Consider the following 11,025-nt stretch of genomic DNA (forward strand, 5'->3'; position numbering starts at 1 on the left):
CTCACACATTGACATGAAGACTCGTGAATCAAAACACTTGAACGCTGGATGCAGGAGCCCTGGAAGTCATTGAGTCTCGTGCCAGTGCCCCCCCCCCCTGCGGCGTGACAAGTGCCATCCATTTGGGCACACAATACCGACGCCCTTTCCTCCTCCCCAGCCCCACTGGCAACAGCTGCCAATGACCAGTCAACAATAAATTAGAATATTCAAAGACACGGGCGGCGAAAGGAGTGCTCGGGGGGCTGGGGGGGTTGAGAGAGCCCGAGGTGCGCGACCCAGTGAGAAGTCTGCAGATGTCGATCATGCCGGCGGCCCGCCTGCCTTTGACATGGAGAGGGGTCTCCTCATTGGGGGTGCCCCGAGCTCCTGAACTAATCCCACTTTATCCACGAGAGACGGGCTGTCAGATCTGGGGGCAGAGAGGGACAACAAAAGCGGGACAAACGCATGAGTTTTGATACATTTTAATGACTATTTAACAAGTTGTGTATGGGCCTTAGAATGGCCACTCGATCCTGAATAGTCCCCATGAAGAGACTTCAGACCAGATTCCCACAGCTTTGGTTGAGTAGGTGGAGCCAGTAAGGGACACGAGAGCTCGGATCCACTAAGGAAACACACCTGGGAGTGGAAGTGTGCAGCAAATGGACTGCGAGCTGCTTGAAACGGCGACAAATGTACATTCTCTGCATCAAGCAGGCTGAAATTGGGCTTTGTAACTGTTGTTGCTCATCGTACGTACAGTAAAAGCAAGTCCCACTTTTTCCCTACGCTTTGTATCCTGTGGCTTATAAAACGATGCGGCTAATTTATAGAATTTTTTTTTTATTCACATGTGAATAATGCTGTATAATAGACTGTATTTATATTATTAACATGTGAATAATGCTGTATAATAGACTGTATTTAAATTATTCACATGTGAATAATGCTGTATAATAGACTGTATTTAAATTATTCACATGTGAATAATGCTGTATAATAGACTGTATTTATATAATTCACATGTAAATAATAATGCTGTATAATAGACTGTATTTATATTATTCACATGTGAATAATGCTGTATAATAGACTGTATTTATATCATTCACATGTGAATATCCATCCATCCATCCATCTTCTTCCGCTTATCCGAGGTCGGGTCGCGGGGGCAGCAGCCAAAGCAGGGAAGCCCAGACTTCCCTCTCCCCAGCCACTTTGTCCAGCTCCTCCCGGGGGATCCCGAGGCGTTCCCAGGCCAGCCGGGAGACATAGTCTTCCCAACGTGTCCTGGGTCTTCCCCGTGGCCTCCTACCAGTCGGACGTGCCCTAAACACCTCCCTAGGGAAGCGTTCGGGTGGCATCCTGACCAGATGCCCGAACCACCTCATCTGGCTCCTCTCGATGTGGAGGAGCAGCGGCTTTACTTTGAGCTCCCCCCGGATGGCAGAGCTTCTCACCCTATCTCTAAGAGAGAGCCCCGCCACCCGGCGGAGGAAACTCATTTCGGCCGCTTGTACCCGTGATCTTGTCCTTTCGGTCATAACCCAAAGCTCATGACCATAGGTGAGGATGGGAACGTAGATCGACCGGTAAATTGAGAGCTTTGCCTTCCGACTCAGCTCCTTCTTCACCACAACGGATCGATACAGCGTCCGCATTACTGAAGACGCCGCACCGATCCGCCTGTCGATCTCACGATCCACTCTTCCCTCACTCGTGAACAAGACTCCGAGGTACTTGAACTCCTCCACTTGGGGCAGGGTCTCCCCCGCAACCCGGAGATGGCACTCCACCCTTTTCCGGGCGAGAATCATGGACTCGGATTTGGAGGTGCTGATTCTCATCCCAGTCGCTTCACACTCAGCTGCGAACCGATCCAGTGCACCAACATTTAGGATAAGATGTAGGTATTTTCAAAAATAATCGATTTTCGAATGAATCACGATTCTTATTTGCAACTATTTTTAATCGATCCAAAAATATGAAAATATAGTCGACGTTACTGTGGTTTATCCATTAAAAAGTGCTCAATACCGGGGTAGAGCGGAATATTCGTTAGGTCAGAAAAAAACACGGAGGCTATTTCATCCCTATAAGCCTGTTTCGCAAGTTTCCCTGCTCTGCTGAACGGAAGAGCAGGGAAACCTGTAGGGATGAAATAGCCTCCGTGTTTTTTCCTGAAATAACAAATCTCTCTCTCTCTCTCATATATATATATTGTAATTTTTTTTTTATTTTTTTTTATCAATCTTGTCCAGTCACTTTAGTTAATGTTTGGGTATAATTTTTTTTTAAACAAAACCAGTTTTCTTTCAAGTAATATATACATTTTTCAGTAGTTAACCATAGAAGTGGCACTCAATGTAATCAAAAAAGTATTGATTTTGAATCGAGAATCGTTATCCCCAAGAATCAAATCAAATCGCGTGTTTCCCAAATATTCCCAGCCCAAATAACATAATACAAGAAAGGTAAAACAAATATAATAAATCTAATTGTGGAAGCAAACTACAAAGTTATGTACAAGTTTCACTTTTGAATCTTTATGCAAATAACTGTGGCACGTTCAAAGACCCTCAATAAAGTTAGATATAGAGGCATCACTAGATTTTAAACACAGGGGGAGACTTAACTATGCACTAATAACAATGCATTTATAATTATTATGTTTTTTTATGATTTGTATTACCCACTGCTAATAATCCTGTATATCTGTATCAGATAATCTGACATTCTGGCCATTTCATAATAAATTTGTTGGCACATTTTTTTTAAATAAATACATTAATACATCCAAAAAATATTTTTTAAACAAAACCTAATTATTTAGGAGGTTATCTAGATATGTTAATCCCATCTTTAAAAAGTCAAAAACCTGAGTTAAATATTTTACATCTGTTTTGAACCAAATCCATGCAATAATTTGTTTTTAGTGCATGTAAACAAATACCAAGTGTGGTGTATTGGGCAGCGATGTTAGGTTTAGGAGGGGGTGAGGGGCCCTTCAGGAGTCTTGTGTATAGGGACCCATATTTTTGGTGCTAACGCCCCTGGGAGTGTGACATGTTTGTCACGTAAAATATGTGCCTTCATTGGCCCGAAAAACACTGGTTGAGATTTGATCTCTTATCAGAGGCCTGGCATGAACCATTAGTAGTTCATCATCCACATGGTCACCGTGCTCTGCAGGAGTTTGCTTGTTCTACTTTGATGGCCCTAAAGACCTCATGGATACAATTATACTTTGTCTCTGCTAAACTTTTATTCGGCAGTGAGTCAACATGTTCTTTGTAATAGTTTTAGTTTGGTTCTGCAGCATCGCAGCCATATCTATTCAAAAGCCCGTAGGTTAAAATTTCTATTTTATGCAGGGTTTTCCCATGATTGCCGAGGTACCTTTGGCAGTGGGGGTGTGACTTGGTCATCATGACATCATCATATAATTTGCATAAATTGCTAGGAATCATACCGTTTCCTAAAAAGGATCAAATAAATGTATGTATACTTTTAAAACAAATATGTGTTATTAGTAATTTGTAATATATAGGTTTTTTTTAATCATTTGCTCGATTTTTCAATTGTTGCTCATTATCGAGTCATACCAAAGACTATAAAAATGGGACCCATTACCTCCCTGCTTGGCACTCAGCATCAAGGGTTGGAATTGGGGGTTAAATCACCAAAAATGATTCCCGGGCGCGGCACCGCTGCTGCCCACTGTTCCCCTCACCTCCCAGGAGGTGACCAAGGGGATGGGTCAAATGCAGAGGACAAATTTCACCACACCTAGTGTGTGTGTGACAATCATTGGTACTTTTTTTTTTAAAAATGTATTGTATTTTGTTGAGAATATTTTAAGTTTCTAGAGACTTCTCCAATTTTTTGCGTGACTTTTTCTTTACTAAAAACGACTAGCATCAAATCTAGCATCTTTTTATGGTGGTTTTGTAGACTGTACTTTATATTATATATTATATATATATATATATATATATATATATATATATATATATATATATATATATATATATATATATATATATATATATATATATATATATATATATATATATGTATATATATATATATTCATACAATAACGACCTGCTGGTGTTAATGTTAGGTTTGTTTATTAATAATGTTCATTGTTCCCATGGTCATGAACACACCATGTTGGCGGAGAATGATTAAGTGAGGGAATACGTGTTGGAATTTGGCTAATTGTTAGCATAAGATTGGCAATAAAAGTGAAAAGGAGTGCCGGACTTTGTGTGACTTCTTCTGCAGGCTACATTACATTGTAATACTTTTAATTTGTTTTCACGTAAGAAAATTAACTCACATTTTTAAAATCTGGCGGCAATTTTTTTGTAGTGGCTGTGCACCACGATCAATTGCATTCTGCTGTATGACATTCTGACAAGAAAATTTAATTTGCGTCGAAATAGCAAAGTCAAGTTTAAAGGGGAACTGCCTATTATTCACAATTTTTTGATGAACACGTTTTTCTTTTTTTATGCATTCTAATTTGTAATAATCGGCTCGTTCTTCGTGGCTAGCAATGAGGCTTGTGGGAGTGATCCATTTCGCCGCTAAATCACTCTAAAAATGCATGCAGAAAACACCAACAATTCTCCATTTACATTTCCTGACCTGAATATTAACCAAGTTTTAGCAACATTGTTATGATAAGCGTTTACACAGGCGCACTGTTTTTACAGAGAGCTAACTATCTTGTGTTGCTATATTGACATATTGAGCTTCTGCATCATGATCGTGTCTAAATTGGTGAAAGTTAATTCTAAATTAATAATCATGCTTCTTACCTGGATAGTAGAAGGTTGTGGCCATAAACCGAGAATTGTGTCAACTTTGACATTCAACTTATACCTGGAGAAAGGCTAGAAAGGCGCTCATTTGCGGCCCCGGCTTGTTTTTTTTTAACCCCTTGTGTGGATCATGATTAATTTTTCATCAAAACGGGAAGATATAAACATCCCATCAGTCGGCATCCCAGTGAGAGCAGACATTGTACAGTAAGTGATTGTTTTATTATGTGTGTTGTCTCTCATGAAGTCTGTCATGATTATTAGTGTTGTTATTGAAGGAAGTAGTGAACGTTGTGATACGTCTGTGAAATTAATGCATCACCATATGCTTAAAATTAGCAAATTATATTAATACTACAGTATCTGCCTTACATATATACTTACAGCATTTATATAAAACAATGATGGAGGTGTTTGAATGTTTTTTAGGGCGCTTTGTAGGCCATCCATTTCTATATATATTATATTTTATTCTATTCTATATTATATTCTAAAAATCTTCCATTTCAATATAGCAGCATGAGCTAGTTAGCTCTCTGTGATCAATGCGCCGCTAAAAGTAGGTCCTTAAGCGTTTGTAAGAACAATATTGCTAATACTTGGTTAATATTCAGGTGACAAAATGGAAATGGGGTGTTGTTGATGCTTTTTAGTGGGTTTTATGGGCACAATGACGTCTTATTAGCTCCATTGTTAGCTGACTTGTATTTACGAGTTAACATGCAATTAATAAGAAAGACATACAGTACAGGCCAAAAGTTTGGACACACCTTCTCATTCAATGTGTTTTCTTTATTTTCATGACTATTTACGTTGTAGAGTGTCACTGAAGGCATCAAAACTATGAATGAACACATGTGGAGTTATGCACGTAACAAAATAAAGGTGAAATAACTGAAAATGTGTTATATTCTAGTTTCTTCAAAATAGCCACCGTTTACTCTGATTACTGCTTTGCACACACTTGGCATTCTCTCGATGAGCTACCTGTGAAGTGAAAAACATTTCAGGTGACTACCTCTTGTAGCTCATCGAGAGAATGCCAAGAGTGTGCAAAAAAGTAATCATAGCAAAGGATGGCTATTTTTAAGAAAGTAGAATATAAAACATGTTTTCAGTTAGTTCATCTTTTTTTTTGTCAAGTATACTCCACATGTGTTCATTCGTAGTTTTGATGCCGTCAGTAACAATCTACAATGTTAATAGTCATGAAAATAAAACGCATCACAACGTTCGCTTTTCCTTCAACAACAACACTACTACTCATGGCAGACTTTATGAGAGACAACAAACATAATAAAACAATCACTTACTGTACAATGTCTGCTCTCACTGGGATGCTGACTGATGGATGTTTATATCTTCCCATTTAGATGAACAATAATCATAATTCTCAATAAAAGGTGGTTGCAAACGATTGTCTTTTCGTGTCTTTATTGCCATCACCGGGGTATAAATTGAATGTCAAGGTCAAACAAACATCTCGGTCTATGGCCACAACTTTCTACTATACAGCTGAGAGGCATTATTTTTCATTTAGAACTGACTTTCACCAGCTCAGAGACGATGCAGCAGTTCATCTGCTGATGATGTCAATATAGCAGCATGAGCTAGTTAGCTCTCTGACCTAAAAGTAGGTCCTTAACATTAGCATTTGTAAGAACAATATAGCTGATACTTGGTTAATATTCAGGTGACAAAATGGAAATGGGGTGTTGTTGGTGCTTTTTGGATGTCTTTTAGTGGGTTTTATGGGCACAATGACGTCCTGGCTCCTATTCGCTCCATTGTTAACTGACTTTTATTTACGAGTTAACATGCAATAAATAAGAAAGACATGCAGTACAGGCCAAAAGTTTGGACACACCTTCTCTTTCAATGCATTTTCTTTATTTTCATGACTATTTACATTGTAGATTGTCACTGTAGGCAGTACTTACCAAAAAAAGGTGAAATAACTAAAAACATGTTTTATACTCTAGTTTCTTCAAAACAGCCACCCGTTGCACTGATTACTGCTTTGCACACTCTTGGCATTCTCCTGATGAGCTTCAAGCACACCTGTAAAGTGAAAACCATTTCGGGTGACTACCTCTTGTAGCTCATGGAGAGAATGTGCGAAAAAGTAACAGAGCAAAGGGTGGCTATTTTGAAGAAGCTAGAATATAAAACATGTTTTTAGTTATTTCACCTTTTTTTTGTTGAGTACATAACACCACGTGTTCATTCATAGTTTTGATGCCTTCAGTGACAATCTACAATGTAAATAGTCATGAAAATAAATAAAACGCATTAAAAGAGAAGGTGTGTCCAAACTTTTGGCCTGTACTGTATGTCTTTTTGATTTATTGCATGTTAACTCGTAAATAAAAGTCAGCTAACAATGGAGTTAATAGGAGCCAGGATGTCATTGTGCCCATAAAACCCACTAAAAAACATCCAAAAAGCACCAACAACACCCCATTTCCATTTTGTCACCTGAATATTAACCAAGTATTATCAATATTGTTCTTTAAAATGCCAATGCTAGCGTTTGTAAGAACAATATTGCTAACACCGATTACTTTTTCGCACATGCTTGGCATTCTCTCGATGAGCTTCAAGTACACCTGTGAAGTGGAAACCATTTCAGGTGACTACCTCTTGCAGCTCATGGAGAGAATGCCGAGAGTGTGCGAAAAAGTAATCAGGGCAAAGGGTGGATACTTTGAAGAAACTAGAATATAAAAGATGTTTTCAGTTATTTCACCTTTTTTGTTAAGTACATAACTCCACATGTGTTCATTCGTAGTTTTGATGCCTTCAGTGACAATCTACAATGTAAATAGTCATGAAAATAAAGAAAACGCATTGAATGAGAAGTTGTGTCCAAACTTTTGGCCTGTATTGTATTCGTTTTTATTCATTGCATGTTAACTCGTAAATAAAAGTCAGCTAACAATGGAGCTAATAGGAGTCATGACGTCATTCTCTCGATGAGTTTCAAGCACACCTGTGAAGTGGAAACCATTTCAGGTGACTAACTCTTGCAGCTCATGGAGAGAATGCCGAGAGTGTGCGAAAAAGTCATTACGGCAAAGGGTGGCTATTTTGGAGAAACTAGAATATAAAACATGTTTTCAGTTATTTCACCTTTATTTGTTAAGTACATAACTCCACATGTGTTCATTCGTAGTTTTGATGCCTTCAGTGACAATTTACAACGTAAATAGTCATGTAAATAAAGAAAACACATTGAATGAGAAGGTGTGTCCAAATCTTTGGCCTGTACCGTATATATATATATATATATATATATATATATATATATATATATATATATATATATATATATATATATATATATATATATATATATATATATATATATATATATATATATATATATATGTATATATGAAAAAATTAAAACATTATAAATATACATCTTTTTTTTTCTACTTATTTTGCACGATCTTGCTCATATATAGCTTACCAATTTTGCACTGTTTTGCTCAATTTTATGTAATAAAAGGTTATTATTATTAAAGTAATTTAATTGTTATTCTGCAATGAGGTGGCGACTTGTCCAGGGTGTGCCCCGCCTTCCACCCGAATGCAGCTGAGATAGGCTCCAGCACCCCCCGCGACCCCAAAAGGGACAAGTGGTAGAAAATGGATGGATGGATGAACTGTTATTATTGTTACCTTGTTGATATTGTTACATTGTCTTATATTTCTATGTATATCTATACCTTATATGTATTGTTAAATTGCTCAAAAAAAGGTTTGTTGATACAAATATTTTGTGTGTCTAAACTTTTGGCCTGTACTCTATGTGTTCTTGTCTCTCAAAAGGATTGTGAATGATAGGCAAAATTAAAAAATATATAATTTAATTTTAATTATGCAGGCAAGTATTAACCTGCGATTAATCATTGTTAATCCAAATTCAAAAAAGTGTGATTAATCTGCTTTTAAAGAAAATAATAATTTGACAGCACCTCCCTACTAAACACAACTTAATACTCACATGGCTGCGTTAAAAGACCAAAGTGGGGCCACAAACTTTGTTTAGGGCGGGCGTCGGCAAGCCGCGCCTAGTGGCTCTCTGGAGCTTTTTCAAAAATGTATGAAAAATGGAAAAAGATGAGGGGGGAAAAAATATATATTTTGTTTTAATATGGTTTCTGTAGGAGGACAAACATGACACAAACCTCCCTAATTGTTATAAATCATCCATCCATTCATCCATTTTCTACCGCTTGTCCCCTTCGGGGTCGCGGGGGGCGCTGGAGCCCATCCCAGCTGCACTCGGGCGGAAGGCAGGGTACACCCCGGACAAGTCGCCACCTCATCACAGGGCCAACACAGATAGACAGACAACGTTCACACTTAAATACTAGGGCCGATTTAGTGTTGCCAATCAACCTATCCCCAGGTGCATGTTTTTGGCGGTGGGAGGAAGTGGGGAGGACATGCAAACTCCACACAGAAAGATCCAGAGCCCGGGATTGAACTCAGGACTACTCAGGACCTTCGTATTGTGAGGCACATGCACTAACCCCTGTTCCACCGTGCAGCCCTGTTATAAATCACACTGTTTATATTAAACATGCTTCACTGATTCGAGTATTTGGCAAACGCCGTTTTGTCCTACTAATTTTGGCGGTCCTTGAACTCACCGTAGTTTGTTTTCATGTATAACTTTCTCCGACTTTCTATCTAGGACATGTTTTATGCCACTTCTTTTTTTGTCTCATTTTGTCCACCAAACTTTTAATGTTGTGCATGAATGCACAAAGGTGAGTTTTGTTGATGTTATTGACTTGTGTGGAGTGCTAATCAGACATATTTGGTCACTGCAAGTTAATCGATGCTAACATGCTATTTAGGCTAGCTATATGTACATATTGCATCATTATGCCTCATTTGTAGGTATATTTAAAGCAGGGGTGTCCAAACTTTTTTCCACTGAGGGCCGCACACTGAAAAATCAAAGCAAGAGGGGCCATTTTGATATTTTTTATTTTAAAAACCAATACAATATATGTATAACAAATATACATTTAGGCCTCCACTCAGGCTTGATGCCGAGGACCCCCAAAGGATTTTGGTCAAAAAAATATTTAAAATGTGTCATTATTCAGTATTATTATTTTATTATTATTCAAGGTTTAAATCTCTAGATCTAGGTCTATCTGTCAATATAACGTTTTTAAAGATTTAAGTTGTATGCTCTTTTTGTCAAAGAAAACCCTGTTTTTTAATGGAAAAAACACAAAACGTGTCATATTTTCACCCAATAAAATTTTTAAGTGGAATATTTGAGATTATATAATAATTGGAGCCTTAAAAAGGTCAATAACTCATAACGACATTGATTTTAATTAATTATTATTTTTGGAGCAATGACACTTAAAAACAAATGACACTAAAACGGTCCTACTCATTAAAGTGTTAAAAAATAAATTGTAATTTTTTTTTTACTTTTTACTTTTAACACAATAATCTCGAGATCAACTTCAGATCTATCCGTCAATTATAAGTTGTATTGTTGTTTATGGTTTTTGTTTGTTCGTTTTAGGCCCTTCTTAAAAATAAAAAAAATGCTTAGTTTTTTATATCGCAAACACAAAATATGCAACATTTTCCCCCAAAGAATATCTCAAAGTGGAATATTTAATGTGACGTAATTGGAGTCTTGAATAGGTCAATAATTCCTAATGACATTGATTTTGATTCATTATTATTTTTTAAAGAAAGAAACAGCCTGCATGGCAGCTTTGTGTTATTAGAGTAAACATTGCAACATTTTCTTGTTCACCTGGTTGCTCTTTTATACCACTTTTTATGTTGTTGTTGTTTTTTTTATCCTATTTTTAGAATGTGCCGTGGGGCCGTTAAAAAGTGACCTGCGGGCCGCAAATGGCCCCCGGGCCGCACTTTGGACACCCCTGATTTAAAGGGTCATTAATTTTCCTTTAAGTCCTCTTAATTCAATTTATATCTCATGACACACTATCTGTATGTAAAATGGCTTTTCATTTTTTGCGGCTCCAGACAGATTTGTTATTGTATTTTTGGTCCAATATGGCTCTTTCAACATTTTGGGTTGCCGACCCCTGGTTTAGGGCCACAAAAACTCTAGGCCAGGGGTGTCCAAACTTTTTCCACTGAGGGCCGCACACGGAAAAATTAAAGCATGTGGGGGCCATTTTGATATTTT

General features: G+C 37.6%; 1 protein-coding gene across 1 annotated transcript in view; it reads right to left on the reverse strand.

The window, feature by feature from the left end:
- LOC133663264 (uncharacterized) overlaps positions 1-11,025 on the reverse strand; it is a 57,323-nt gene that overhangs the window by 44,114 nt on the left and 2,184 nt on the right. The window lies entirely within an intron of this gene.

The sequence above is a fragment of the Entelurus aequoreus genome, linkage group LG13 (genome assembly GCF_033978785.1).
Source record: "Entelurus aequoreus isolate RoL-2023_Sb linkage group LG13, RoL_Eaeq_v1.1, whole genome shotgun sequence".
Classification (NCBI taxonomy): Eukaryota; Metazoa; Chordata; class Actinopteri; order Syngnathiformes; family Syngnathidae; genus Entelurus; species Entelurus aequoreus.